A 15,023-nucleotide genomic window follows, 5' to 3' on the forward strand; every position below is an offset into this window, starting at 1 on the left:
TTCCCATCTCTGAGCCTGCAAGTGCCAACCCCAAGCAGCTGCTGGGCTTGGCTGGCACTTTGGCGCCCTCTGGTGGCCACGCCCTCTAATAACAACTCAGAGCCCTTCCTCCTGCCTCCTGAACAAAGCCAGGGGCTGCTCCGGGCTTGTGAACCTCAGATCCGATGTAATTTCTCCTCGCCCTCTAAGAACGACCAAGCACCTTCCAGGAAAGGGGGAGATGTCTCTCACAAAATCAGCCTGGGCACTCCGTCCCCTCCTATCCCTCAGCACTCCGGTTAGTCATGAGCCGAACCCACTCCACGTCAGGTACCTGGATGTCAATTACATCAGCCTCAGGAGTTCCTGTCGTGGCTCAGTGGTTACCGCATCTGACTAGGAACCATGAGACTGCGGATTCGGTTCGATCCCTGGCCTTGCTCAGTGGCTGAAGGATCTGGTGTTGCCATGAGCTGTGGTATAGGTTGCAGACTTGGCTCAGATCCTGCGTTGCTGTGGCTCTGGCATAGGCCAGCAGCTGCAGCTCCGATTAGACCCCTAGCCTGGGAACCTCCATATGCTGCGGGTGTGGCTCTAGAAAAGGCAAAAAAAAAAAAAAAAGACAAAGAAAATTACATCAGCCTCCACTCTGACCTGGCTTGAGGCAAGATTTTTCCTTGGGGGTGAATGAAAGGAACGAGAGGCTCAGATGGAAGAAATTGAAGGAAATGTTCAGACAGCTCACAAGAGACCAGTCCCTCTGGGATGGATGCAGCCTGCCCACCAAGGAACCTTGGGGTTTCCACTCCCCATTCACCTCTACTCACCTGCCCAGTTTTCCAGATGCCAAAGACAGTGCAGGTCTGATTCGGGAACGTTGCTTGCACAGTAGGCAAGGCACATACCTCTGGGTTCAGGTTCTTCTTCCTCTGCAGAATCCCAGGGACCTTGGGTATCTGAACGGTCTGACAGTGACCCACAGATAGAAAGGCCGAGCAATGTCCTTTCTCTCAGGTGAGGTCATTGAGACTGGGGAGCCAGAGCCGACCTGGAACCTACCCCTGCTTGCTAGGCACGTCCTGGATGGGATCCACCAGCCCCATCTCCAACCCTGGCTCTGTGCTGGCACATGCCAGGATCAAGCAGCTGCCGGCCTCTGCCGGCGCTCTGGCGCCCTCTGGTGGCCATGCCCTCTGATAACACCTCAGAGCCTTCCTCTGGCCTCCTGACCCAATCCAGGGATGGAGGGCACTAGGTTTGTGCACCTGACAGCTGCTTTCCAACGCCTCTCCCTTTAAGGACCACCATGTGCCACCTGACAGAGGGCGGTATCTCCGTCTCAAAGTCTCCCAGGGCACTCCGCCCCCTTTTCTGACACCACGACTCTATGTCCATCAGCCCAGTGGTCCCACTTCAAGATAGGTCGCCAACTGCAAAGTCCTCTGCCCACTTTAACACACGTGACCTAGTCTTGGCTACGATTCTTTCACTTCCGGGTGACTGACAGGAAGCACTGGCTCAAGGAGAAAAATGAAAAGGAATTCTGGGGATAAGTTGTGGAGCCAGAACCCAGGGAGGAGCACAGCCTGGCCAGCCAAAAAACACCGCTGCTTCTACACACTTGATTCAGATCCCCAAGCACTGCTTTCCTGATGCCACGCCCGAGTGAAGCCGGATTCTCGAAAACTGTGTGCCCAGGACCCAAACCAAATACTTTTGGATGCATCCACACACCGCTGAAGAATCCAAAGGCAGTCAGATCCCAGATCATTTCATCTTTGTGCTCCACCAGCAGTATGGAGAGGACTCTCACTCATGAAGGGAGAAGTGTGTACCCACTATCAGGAGATGCATTTTTTGTTTGTTTGTTTTTGGTCTTTTTGCCATTTCTAGGGCCGCTTCTGCTGCATACGGAGGTTCCCAGGCTAGGGGTCTAATCGGAGCTGTAGCCGCCGGCCTACACCAGAGCCACAGCAATGTGGGGTCTGAGCTGCGTCTGCGACCTACACCACAGGTCGCGGCAACGCCGGATCCTTAACCCACTGAGCAAGGCCAGGGATCGAACCTGCAACCTCATGGTTCCTAGTTGGATTCGTTAACCACTGAGCCACGATGGGAACTCCAGGAGATGCATTTTGGACCGAGAGTCAGAAGCAACCGGTCACTCCCCTCTCCTCACTGGGTCACGTCCTCGGGGTTCCACCAGTGCCGTCTCCAACCCCAACCCTCAGCCTGGGAGTGCTGACACCAAGCAGCAGGTGGGCAATGTCAGGGGCTCCTCGTCCTCGAGCGGCCCTTCCCTCTGCCGACAATTCCCATCCCATCCTTCCGCCTCCCAGTGGTGCCCGGTTCTGTCTGCCCTTCTCATGAGCACCCGTGAGCCTACCTTGGCCCTCCTCCCTTTCTCAGAAAAATCCAGAGCCTCACGGAGGGTGGTCTTTCTCTCTCAAAGTCTCCCATATCCCTCACTGCACCCTATCAGCAGCCCTGGACAACCATCAGTTGAACACACTATGAGTCAGGAAACTGGCTTTAACTTATTTCGCCACCTCTATCCTGCTTAGCGCCCCCCGCCCCGCCCCGCCCCGCCCCGCCCCCGATGTTATGGGACCTGGCGTTAGGTAAGATTCTCCTTCCGGGGTGTACCAAGGAAGGGACAGGCTCAGATGGAAGAAAAACAAGGAAGTTTTCAGAGGATCCCAAAGAGACAGGTCGCTGGGGGATGGATACAGCCTGCCCACCAAGGAACCGCTGCTTTTCCACTGCCTGTTGCCCACCACCCTCCTGCCCCCACCTTGTTCCAGATGCCAAACACGGGGTACGCATGATCATGGAACCCTGCCTGCCCAGTAGCCAAGCCGACTACCTCTGGCTTCCGTTTTCTGCCTCTGCAGAGTGCAAAGGCAGTCAGAAATTTTGACGGCCTATCCAAGGGTCAGTGTCTGGGTGAAACTGACCCACACATGGGAAGGCAGAACAAGGTCCTTCCTGTCAGGTGAGGCAATTGAGACTGGAGAGTCAGGGGCTGCCTGTGGCCTCCTCCTCCTCCTCACGGGACACCTTCTGAGGGACCCACCCACTCTCATCTCTGAGCCTGGGAAGCGCCAACACCAAGCATCTGCGGGGCTTGGCTGGCCCTTTGGCGCCGTCTGGCGGCCCTCCTCCTTAACGACAACTCAGCGCCTTCCTGCCGCCTCCTGAACAAACCTATGGCCTGACTGCACTGGGCTTGTGCACCTCAGAGCCGATTTAATTCTTCCTCCCATTCCTAGAACAACCGAGCACCTGCCAGGAAGGGGAGTATTTCTCTCTGAAAGTCAGCCCTGGCCCTCACCCTTCCCTACCCCCCCTTCAGTACCCCTCTTAGTCAATGAGCTGAACGCATGCCACATCACCTAACTGGATTTCAGTGAATCAGCCTTTATCAGGCTCCTCTCTTGACTTCTGTGACTTGGCTTGAGGTAAGATGTTCCCCCCCCCTCCTTGGGGGTGCACAAAAGAAGGGAGAGGCGCCTACGGAAGAAAAATAAGCCACTCTTCAGAGAACCCTCTTCAGAGACAGGTTTCTGGGCTGGAAACTGCCTGGCCACCCGAGGCTCTCTGCTTTTACCCTTTCCCTTCATGTCCAGCAGCCCAGCTCTCCTAGGCCAACACTGTGCATGCCTGGCTCTGGAAACCTGCGTGCCAAATACTCAAACTAAGGGCTCGTAGGTCTAGAGGTCTACTTCTGGAGAATCCAAAGGCAGTCAGACCCCCTGACTCCCGGGCCAATGGTGTGGACTTTGGGCTACCTGAGCCAACTGAAAGTGACCCAAATATGTTCAAGGCAGAACCATTTGCCTTTTACCAGGTGAGCCGGTTTAGTCTGGAGAGTCAGAGGCGACCTGTAACCTACCCCTCCTTGCTGGACACCTCCTGAGGGGTGGGGTTGGGGTCCACCCATTCTCATCTCCGACCCCATCGTTGAGCCTGGAAATGCCAGCACCAAGCAGCTGCTGGGCTTGGCTGGCACTTTGGCGCCCTCTGGTGGCCACGCCCTCTAATAACAACTCAGAGCCCTTCCTCCTGCCTCCTGAACAAAGCCAGGGGCTGCTCCGGGCTTGTGAACCTCAGATCCGATGTAATTTCTCCTCGCCCTCTAAGAACGACCAAGCACCTTCCAGGAAAGGGGGAGATGTCTCTCACAAAATCAGCCTGGGCACTCCGTCCCCTCCTATCCCTCAGCACTCCGGTTAGTCATGAGCCGAACCCACTCCACGTCAGGTACCTGGATGTCAATTACATCAGCCTCAGGAGTTCCTGTCGTGGCTCAGTGGTTACCGCATCTGACTAGGAACCATGAGACTGCGGATTCGGTTCGATCCCTGGCCTTGCTCAGTGGCTGAAGGATCTGGTGTTGCCATGAGCTGTGGTATAGGTTGCAGACTTGGCTCAGATCCTGCGTTGCTGTGGCTCTGGCATAGGCCAGCAGCTGCAGCTCCGATTAGACCCCTAGCCTGGGAACCTCCATATGCTGCGGGTGTGGCTCTAGAAAAGGCAAAAAAAAAAAAAAAAAGACAAAGAAAATTACATCAGCCTCCACTCTGACCTGGCTTGAGGCAAGATTTTTCCTTGGGGGTGAATGAAAGGAACGAGAGGCTCAGATGGAAGAAATTGAAGGAAATGTTCAGACAGCTCACAAGAGACCAGTCCCTCTGGGATGGATGCAGCCTGCCCACCAAGGAACCTTGGGGTTTCCACTCCCCATTCACCTCTACTCACCTGCCCAGTTTTCCAGATGCCAAAGACAGTGCAGGTCTGATTCGGGAACGTTGCTTGCACAGTAGGCAAGGCACATACCTCTGGGTTCAGGTTCTTCTTCCTCTGCAGAATCCCAGGGACCTTGGGTATCTGAACGGTCTGACAGTGACCCACAGATAGAAAGGCCGAGCAATGTCCTTTCTCTCAGGTGAGGTCATTGAGACTGGGGAGCCAGAGCCGACCTGGAACCTACCCCTGCTTGCTAGGCACGTCCTGGATGGGATCCACCAGCCCCATCTCCAACCCTGGCTCTGTGCTGGCACATGCCAGGATCAAGCAGCTGCCGGCCTCTGCCGGCGCTCTGGCGCCCTCTGGTGGCCATGCCCTCTGATAACACCTCAGAGCCTTCCTCTGGCCTCCTGACCCAATCCAGGGATGGAGGGCACTAGGTTTGTGCACCTGACAGCTGCTTTCCAACGCCTCTCCCTTTAAGGACCACCATGTGCCACCTGACAGAGGGCGGTATCTCCGTCTCAAAGTCTCCCAGGGCACTCCGCCCCCTTTTCTGACACCACGACTCTATGTCCATCAGCCCAGTGGTCCCACTTCAAGATAGGTCGCCAACTGCAAAGTCCTCTGCCCACTTTAACACACGTGACCTAGTCTTGGCTACGATTCTTTCACTTCCGGGTGACTGACAGGAAGCACTGGCTCAAGGAGAAAAATGAAAAGGAATTCTGGGGATAAGTTGTGGAGCCAGAACCCAGGGAGGAGCACAGCCTGGCCAGCCAAAAAACACCGCTGCTTCTACACACTTGATTCAGATCCCCAAGCACTGCTTTCCTGATGCCACGCCCGAGTGAAGCCGGATTCTCGAAAACTGTGTGCCCAGGACCCAAACCAAATACTTTTGGATGCATCCACACACCGCTGAAGAATCCAAAGGCAGTCAGATCCCAGATCATTTCATCTTTGTGCTCCACCAGCAGTATGGAGAGGACTCTCACTCATGAAGGGAGAAGTGTGTACCCACTATCAGGAGATGCATTTTTTGTTTGTTTGTTTTTGGTCTTTTTGCCATTTCTAGGGCCGCTTCTGCTGCATACGGAGGTTCCCAGGCTAGGGGTCTAATCGGAGCTGTAGCCGCCGGCCTACACCAGAGCCACAGCAATGTGGGGTCTGAGCTGCGTCTGCGACCTACACCACAGGTCGCGGCAACGCCGGATCCTTAACCCACTGAGCAAGGCCAGGGATCGAACCTGCAACCTCATGGTTCCTAGTTGGATTCGTTAACCACTGAGCCACGATGGGAACTCCAGGAGATGCATTTTGGACCGAGAGTCAGAAGCAACCGGTCACTCCCCTCTCCTCACTGGGTCACGTCCTCGGGGTTCCACCAGTGCCGTCTCCAACCCCAACCCTCAGCCTGGGAGTGCTGACACCAAGCAGCAGGTGGGCAATGTCAGGGGCTCCTCGTCCTCGAGCGGCCCTTCCCTCTGCCGACAATTCCCATCCCATCCTTCCGCCTCCCAGTGGTGCCCGGTTCTGTCTGCCCTTCTCATGAGCACCCGTGAGCCTACCTTGGCCCTCCTCCCTTTCTCAGAAAAATCCAGAGCCTCACGGAGGGTGGTCTTTCTCTCTCAAAGTCTCCCATATCCCTCACTGCACCCTATCAGCAGCCCTGGACAACCATCAGTTGAACACACTATGAGTCAGGAAACTGGCTTTAACTTATTTCGCCACCTCTATCCTGCTTAGCGCCCCCCGCCCCGCCCCGCCCCGCCCCGCCCCCGATGTTATGGGACCTGGCGTTAGGTAAGATTCTCCTTCCGGGGTGTACCAAGGAAGGGACAGGCTCAGATGGAAGAAAAACAAGGAAGTTTTCAGAGGATCCCAAAGAGACAGGTCGCTGGGGGATGGATACAGCCTGCCCACCAAGGAACCGCTGCTTTTCCACTGCCTGTTGCCCACCACCCTCCTGCCCCCACCTTGTTCCAGATGCCAAACACGGGGTACGCATGATCATGGAACCCTGCCTGCCCAGTAGCCAAGCCGACTACCTCTGGCTTCCGTTTTCTGCCTCTGCAGAGTGCAAAGGCAGTCAGAAATTTTGACGGCCTATCCAAGGGTCAGTGTCTGGGTGAAACTGACCCACACATGGGAAGGCAGAACAAGGTCCTTCCTGTCAGGTGAGGCAATTGAGACTGGAGAGTCAGGGGCTGCCTGTGGCCTCCTCCTCCTCCTCACGGGACACCTTCTGAGGGACCCACCCACTCTCATCTCTGAGCCTGGGAAGCGCCAACACCAAGCATCTGCGGGGCTTGGCTGGCCCTTTGGCACCGTCTGGCGGCCCTCCTCCTTAACGACAACTCAGCGCCTTCCTGCCGCCTCCTGAACAAACCTATGGCCTGACTGCACTGGGCTTGTGCACCTCAGAGCCGATTTAATTCTTCCTCCCATTCCTAGAACAACCGAGCACCTGCCAGGAAGGGGAGTATTTCTCTCTGAAAGTCAGCCCTGGCCCTCACCCTTCCCTACCCCCCCTTCAGTACCCCTCTTAGTCAATGAGCTGAACGCATGCCACATCACCTAACTGGATTTCAGTGAATCAGCCTTTATCAGGCTCCTCTCTTGACTTCTGTGACTTGGCTTGAGGTAAGATGTTCCCCCCCCCTCCTTGGGGGTGCACAAAAGAAGGGAGAGGCGCCTACGGAAGAAAAATAAGCCACTCTTCAGAGAACCCTCTTCAGAGACAGGTTTCTGGGCTGGAAACTGCCTGGCCACCCGAGGCTCTCTGCTTTTACCCTTTCCCTTCATGTCCAGCAGCCCAGCTCTCCTAGGCCAACACTGTGCATGCCTGGCTCTGGAAACCTGCGTGCCAAATACTCAAACTAAGGGCTCGTAGGTCTAGAGGTCTACTTCTGGAGAATCCAAAGGCAGTCAGACCCCCTGACTCCCGGGCCAATGGTGTGGACTTTGGGCTACCTGAGCCAACTGAAAGTGACCCAAATATGTTCAAGGCAGAACCATTTGCCTTTTACCAGGTGAGCCGGTTTAGTCTGGAGAGTCAGAGGCGACCTGTAACCTACCCCTCCTTGCTGGACACCTCCTGAGGGGTGGGGTTGGGGTCCACCCATTCTCATCTCCGACCCCATCGTTGAGCCTGGAAATGCCAGCACCAAGCAGCTGCTGGGCTCGGCTGGCGCTTCGGCACCCTCTGGCGACCGTTCTCTCCAACAACAACTCAGAGCCCTTCCTCCTGCCTCCTGCCTCCTGGACAATGCCATGGGCTGCCCTGGGCTTGTGACCCTCAGATCCGATGTAATTCCTCCTCTCCCTCTAAGGACGACTGAGCGAGCACCTTCCAGGAAGGGGGGATTCCTCTCACAACATTAGCCGGGCCATTCCCTCCTCCCCACCCCTCAGCACTCTGGTCAGTCATCAGCCAAAAATCAGTCCAAGTCTGGCAACTGGATGCCAATTCCATCAGCCTCCCCTCTGAATTTATGTGACCTGGCTTGAGGTAAGTTTTTCCCTTAGGAGTGAAAGAAGGAAGGGAGATGCGCAGATGGAAGAAACTGACGGAACTGTTCAGGGAACTCACAAGACACCAGTCTCTTTGGGATGGATGCAGCCTGCCCACCAAGGAACCTTGGCTTTGCCACTCTCCATTCACCACCACCCACCTGCCCAGGTCCCAGATGCTAAACATGGGGCAGGCCTTGTCCTGGAGCAGTGCCTGCCCAGCAGCCAAGCCAGCAGCTGTGAGGCTGTGTTTCCTGCCTCTGAGTATCCAAAGGCACTTAGCGCTTTTGACAGTGTGTCCACGTGCCTGGACTTTGGGCTACCCCAGCTGTCTGAAAGCGACCCAGAGATGGGAAGGCAGAACAAGGTCTTTCCTGGCAGGCGAGGTAATTTAGCCTGGAGAGTCGGGGGCGGCCTGGAACCTAAGCCTCCTCCTCGCCAGACACCTCCTGAAGGATCCACCCATCCTTCCCATCTCTGAGCCTGCAAGTGCCAACCCCAAGCAGCTGCTGGGCTTGGCTGGCACTTTGGCGCCCTCTGGTGGCCACGCCCTCTAATAACAACTCAGAGCCCTTCCTCCTGCCTCCTGAACAAAGCCAGGGGCTGCTCCGGGCTTGTGAACCTCAGATCCGATGTAATTTCTCCTCGCCCTCTAAGAACGACCAAGCACCTTCCAGGAAAGGGGGAGATGTCTCTCACAAAATCAGCCTGGGCACTCCGTCCCCTCCTATCCCTCAGCACTCCGGTTAGTCATGAGCCGAACCCACTCCACGTCAGGTACCTGGATGTCAATTACATCAGCCTCAGGAGTTCCTGTCGTGGCTCAGTGGTTACCGCATCTGACTAGGAACCATGAGACTGCGGATTCGGTTCGATCCCTGGCCTTGCTCAGTGGCTGAAGGATCTGGTGTTGCCATGAGCTGTGGTATAGGTTGCAGACTTGGCTCAGATCCTGCGTTGCTGTGGCTCTGGCATAGGCCAGCAGCTGCAGCTCCGATTAGACCCCTAGCCTGGGAACCTCCATATGCTGCGGGTGTGGCTCTAGAAAAGGCAAAAAAAAAAAAAAAAAGACAAAGAAAATTACATCAGCCTCCACTCTGACCTGGCTTGAGGCAAGATTTTTCCTTGGGGGTGAATGAAAGGAACGAGAGGCTCAGATGGAAGAAATTGAAGGAAATGTTCAGACAGCTCACAAGAGACCAGTCCCTCTGGGATGGATGCAGCCTGCCCACCAAGGAACCTTGGGGTTTCCACTCCCCATTCACCTCTACTCACCTGCCCAGTTTTCCAGATGCCAAAGACAGTGCAGGTCTGATTCGGGAACGTTGCTTGCACAGTAGGCAAGGCACATACCTCTGGGTTCAGGTTCTTCTTCCTCTGCAGAATCCCAGGGACCTTGGGTATCTGAACGGTCTGACAGTGACCCACAGATAGAAAGGCCGAGCAATGTCCTTTCTCTCAGGTGAGGTCATTGAGACTGGGGAGCCAGAGCCGACCTGGAACCTACCCCTGCTTGCTAGGCACGTCCTGGATGGGATCCACCAGCCCCATCTCCAACCCTGGCTCTGTGCTGGCACATGCCAGGATCAAGCAGCTGCCGGCCTCTGCCGGCGCTCTGGCGCCCTCTGGTGGCCATGCCCTCTGATAACACCTCAGAGCCTTCCTCTGGCCTCCTGACCCAATCCAGGGATGGAGGGCACTAGGTTTGTGCACCTGACAGCTGCTTTCCAACGCCTCTCCCTTTAAGGACCACCATGTGCCACCTGACAGAGGGCGGTATCTCCGTCTCAAAGTCTCCCAGGGCACTCCGCCCCCTTTTCTGACACCACGACTCTATGTCCATCAGCCCAGTGGTCCCACTTCAAGATAGGTCGCCAACTGCAAAGTCCTCTGCCCACTTTAACACACGTGACCTAGTCTTGGCTACGATTCTTTCACTTCCGGGTGACTGACAGGAAGCACTGGCTCAAGGAGAAAAATGAAAAGGAATTCTGGGGATAAGTTGTGGAGCCAGAACCCAGGGAGGAGCACAGCCTGGCCAGCCAAAAAACACCGCTGCTTCTACACACTTGATTCAGATCCCCAAGCACTGCTTTCCTGATGCCACGCCCGAGTGAAGCCGGATTCTCGAAAACTGTGTGCCCAGGACCCAAACCAAATACTTTTGGATGCATCCACACACCGCTGAAGAATCCAAAGGCAGTCAGATCCCAGATCATTTCATCTTTGTGCTCCACCAGCAGTATGGAGAGGACTCTCACTCATGAAGGGAGAAGTGTGTACCCACTATCAGGAGATGCATTTTTTGTTTGTTTGTTTTTGGTCTTTTTGCCATTTCTAGGGCCGCTTCTGCTGCATACGGAGGTTCCCAGGCTAGGGGTCTAATCGGAGCTGTAGCCGCCGGCCTACACCAGAGCCACAGCAATGTGGGGTCTGAGCTGCGTCTGCGACCTACACCACAGGTCGCGGCAACGCCGGATCCTTAACCCACTGAGCAAGGCCAGGGATCGAACCTGCAACCTCATGGTTCCTAGTTGGATTCGTTAACCACTGAGCCACGATGGGAACTCCAGGAGATGCATTTTGGACCGAGAGTCAGAAGCAACCGGTCACTCCCCTCTCCTCACTGGGTCACGTCCTCGGGGTTCCACCAGTGCCGTCTCCAACCCCAACCCTCAGCCTGGGAGTGCTGACACCAAGCAGCAGGTGGGCAATGTCAGGGGCTCCTCGTCCTCGAGCGGCCCTTCCCTCTGCCGACAATTCCCATCCCATCCTTCCGCCTCCCAGTGGTGCCCGGTTCTGTCTGCCCTTCTCATGAGCACCCGTGAGCCTACCTTGGCCCTCCTCCCTTTCTCAGAAAAATCCAGAGCCTCACGGAGGGTGGTCTTTCTCTCTCAAAGTCTCCCATATCCCTCACTGCACCCTATCAGCAGCCCTGGACAACCATCAGTTGAACACACTATGAGTCAGGAAACTGGCTTTAACTTATTTCGCCACCTCTATCCTGCTTAGCGCCCCCCGCCCCGCCCCGCCCCGCCCCCGATGTTATGGGACCTGGCGTTAGGTAAGATTCTCCTTCCGGGGTGTACCAAGGAAGGGACAGGCTCAGATGGAAGAAAAACAAGGAAGTTTTCAGAGGATCCCAAAGAGACAGGTCGCTGGGGGATGGATACAGCCTGCCCACCAAGGAACCGCTGCTTTTCCACTGCCTGTTGCCCACCACCCTCCTGCCCCCACCTTGTTCCAGATGCCAAACACGGGGTACGCATGATCATGGAACCCTGCCTGCCCAGTAGCCAAGCCGACTACCTCTGGCTTCCGTTTTCTGCCTCTGCAGAGTGCAAAGGCAGTCAGAAATTTTGACGGCCTATCCAAGGGTCAGTGTCTGGGTGAAACTGACCCACACATGGGAAGGCAGAACAAGGTCCTTCCTGTCAGGTGAGGCAATTGAGACTGGAGAGTCAGGGGCTGCCTGTGGCCTCCTCCTCCTCCTCACGGGACACCTTCTGAGGGACCCACCCACTCTCATCTCTGAGCCTGGGAAGCGCCAACACCAAGCATCTGCGGGGCTTGGCTGGCCCTTTGGCGCCGTCTGGCGGCCCTCCTCCTTAACGACAACTCAGCGCCTTCCTGCCGCCTCCTGAACAAACCTATGGCCTGACTGCACTGGGCTTGTGCACCTCAGAGCCGATTTAATTCTTCCTCCCATTCCTAGAACAACCGAGCACCTGCCAGGAAGGGGAGTATTTCTCTCTGAAAGTCAGCCCTGGCCCTCACCCTTCCCTACCCCCCCTTCAGTACCCCTCTTAGTCAATGAGCTGAACGCATGCCACATCACCTAACTGGATTTCAGTGAATCAGCCTTTATCAGGCTCCTCTCTTGACTTCTGTGACTTGGCTTGAGGTAAGATGTTCCCCCCCCCTCCTTGGGGGTGCACAAAAGAAGGGAGAGGCGCCTACGGAAGAAAAATAAGCCACTCTTCAGAGAACCCTCTTCAGAGACAGGTTTCTGGGCTGGAAACTGCCTGGCCACCCGAGGCTCTCTGCTTTTACCCTTTCCCTTCATGTCCAGCAGCCCAGCTCTCCTAGGCCAACACTGTGCATGCCTGGCTCTGGAAACCTGCGTGCCAAATACTCAAACTAAGGGCTCGTAGGTCTAGAGGTCTACTTCTGGAGAATCCAAAGGCAGTCAGACCCCCTGACTCCCGGGCCAATGGTGTGGACTTTGGGCTACCTGAGCCAACTGAAAGTGACCCAAATATGTTCAAGGCAGAACCATTTGCCTTTTACCAGGTGAGCCGGTTTAGTCTGGAGAGTCAGAGGCGACCTGTAACCTACCCCTCCTTGCTGGACACCTCCTGAGGGGTGGGGTTGGGGTCCACCCATTCTCATCTCCGACCCCATCGTTGAGCCTGGAAATGCCAGCACCAAGCAGCTGCTGGGCTCGGCTGGCGCTTCGGCACCCTCTGGCGACCGTTCTCTCCAACAACAACTCAGAGCCCTTCCTCCTGCCTCCTGCCTCCTGGACAATGCCATGGGCTGCCCTGGGCTTGTGACCCTCAGATCCGATGTAATTCCTCCTCTCCCTCTAAGGACGACTGAGCGAGCACCTTCCAGGAAGGGGGGATTCCTCTCACAACATTAGCCGGGCCATTCCCTCCTCCCCACCCCTCAGCACTCTGGTCAGTCATCAGCCAAAAATCAGTCCAAGTCTGGCAACTGGATGCCAATTCCATCAGCCTCCCCTCTGAATTTATGTGACCTGGCTTGAGGTAAGTTTTTCCCTTAGGAGTGAAAGAAGGAAGGGAGATGCGCAGATGGAAGAAACTGACGGAACTGTTCAGGGAACTCACAAGACACCAGTCTCTTTGGGATGGATGCAGCCTGCCCACCAAGGAACCTTGGCTTTGCCACTCTCCATTCACCACCACCCACCTGCCCAGGTCCCAGATGCTAAACATGGGGCAGGCCTTGTCCTGGAGCAGTGCCTGCCCAGCAGCCAAGCCAGCAGCTGTGAGGCTGTGTTTCCTGCCTCTGAGTATCCAAAGGCACTTAGCGCTTTTGACAGTGTGTCCACGTGCCTGGACTTTGGGCTACCCCAGCTGTCTGAAAGCGATCCAGAGATGGGAAGGCAGAACAAGGTCTTTCCTGGCAGGCGAGGTAATTTAGCCTGGAGAGTCGGGGGCGGCCTGGAACCTAAGCCTCCTCCTCGCCAGACACCTCCTGAAGGATCCACCCATCCTTCCCATCTCTGAGCCTGCAAGTGCCAACCCCAAGCAGCTGCTGGGCTTGGCTGGCACTTTGGCGCCCTCTGGTGGCCACGCCCTCTAATAACAACTCAGAGCCCTTCCTCCTGCCTCCTGAACAAAGCCAGGGGCTGCTCCGGGCTTGTGAACCTCAGATCCGATGTAATTTCTCCTCGCCCTCTAAGAACGACCAAGCACCTTCCAGGAAAGGGGGAGATGTCTCTCACAAAATCAGCCTGGGCACTCCGTCCCCTCCTATCCCTCAGCACTCCGGTTAGTCATGAGCCGAACCCACTCCACGTCAGGTACCTGGATGTCAATTACATCAGCCTCAGGAGTTCCTGTCGTGGCTCAGTGGTTACCGCATCTGACTAGGAACCATGAGACTGCGGATTCGGTTCGATCCCTGGCCTTGCTCAGTGGCTGAAGGATCTGGTGTTGCCATGAGCTGTGGTATAGGTTGCAGACTTGGCTCAGATCCTGCGTTGCTGTGGCTCTGGCATAGGCCAGCAGCTGCAGCTCCGATTAGACCCCTAGCCTGGGAACCTCCATATGCTGCGGGTGTGGCTCTAGAAAAGGCAAAAAAAAAAAAAAAAAAAAAGACAAAGAAAATTACATCAGCCTCCACTCTGACCTGGCTTGAGGCAAGATTTTTCCTTGGGGGTGAATGAAAGGAACGAGAGGCTCAGATGGAAGAAATTGAAGGAAATGTTCAGACAGCTCACAAGAGACCAGTCCCTCTGGGATGGATGCAGCCTGCCCACCAAGGAACCTTGGGGTTTCCACTCCCCATTCACCTCTACTCACCTGCCCAGTTTTCCAGATGCCAAAGACAGTGCAGGTCTGATTCGGGAACGTTGCTTGCACAGTAGGCAAGGCACATACCTCTGGGTTCAGGTTCTTCTTCCTCTGCAGAATCCCAGGGACCTTGGGTATCTGAACGGTCTGACAGTGACCCACAGATAGAAAGGCCGAGCAATGTCCTTTCTCTCAGGTGAGGTCATTGAGACTGGGGAGCCAGAGCCGACCTGGAACCTACCCCTGCTTGCTAGGCACGTCCTGGATGGGATCCACCAGCCCCATCTCCAACCCTGGCTCTGTGCTGGCACATGCCAGGATCAAGCAGCTGCCGGCCTCTGCCGGCGCTCTGGCGCCCTCTGGTGGCCATGCCCTCTGATAACACCTCAGAGCCTTCCTCTGGCCTCCTGACCCAATCCAGGGATGGAGGGCACTAGGTTTGTGCACCTGACAGCTGCTTTCCAACGCCTCTCCCTTTAAGGACCACCATGTGCCACCTGACAGAGGGCGGTATCTCCGTCTCAAAGTCTCCCAGGGCACTCCGCCCCCTTTTCTGACACCACGACTCTATGTCCATCAGCCCAGTGGTCCCACTTCAAGATAGGTCGCCAACTGCAAAGTCCTCTGCCCACTTTAACACACGTGACCTAGTCTTGGCTACGATTCTTTCACTTCCGGGTGACTGACAGGAAGCACTGGCTCAAGGAGAAAAATGAAAAGGAATTCTGGGGATAA

The sequence above is a fragment of the Sus scrofa genome, chromosome 17 (assembly GCF_054392235.1).
Source record: "Sus scrofa isolate SSC_HxYL_T2T_F1_AM1 chromosome 17, Sscrofa_HxYL_maternal_Yorkshire_Landrace_v2.0, whole genome shotgun sequence".
In the NCBI taxonomy this organism is placed as follows: Eukaryota; Metazoa; Chordata; class Mammalia; order Artiodactyla; family Suidae; genus Sus; species Sus scrofa.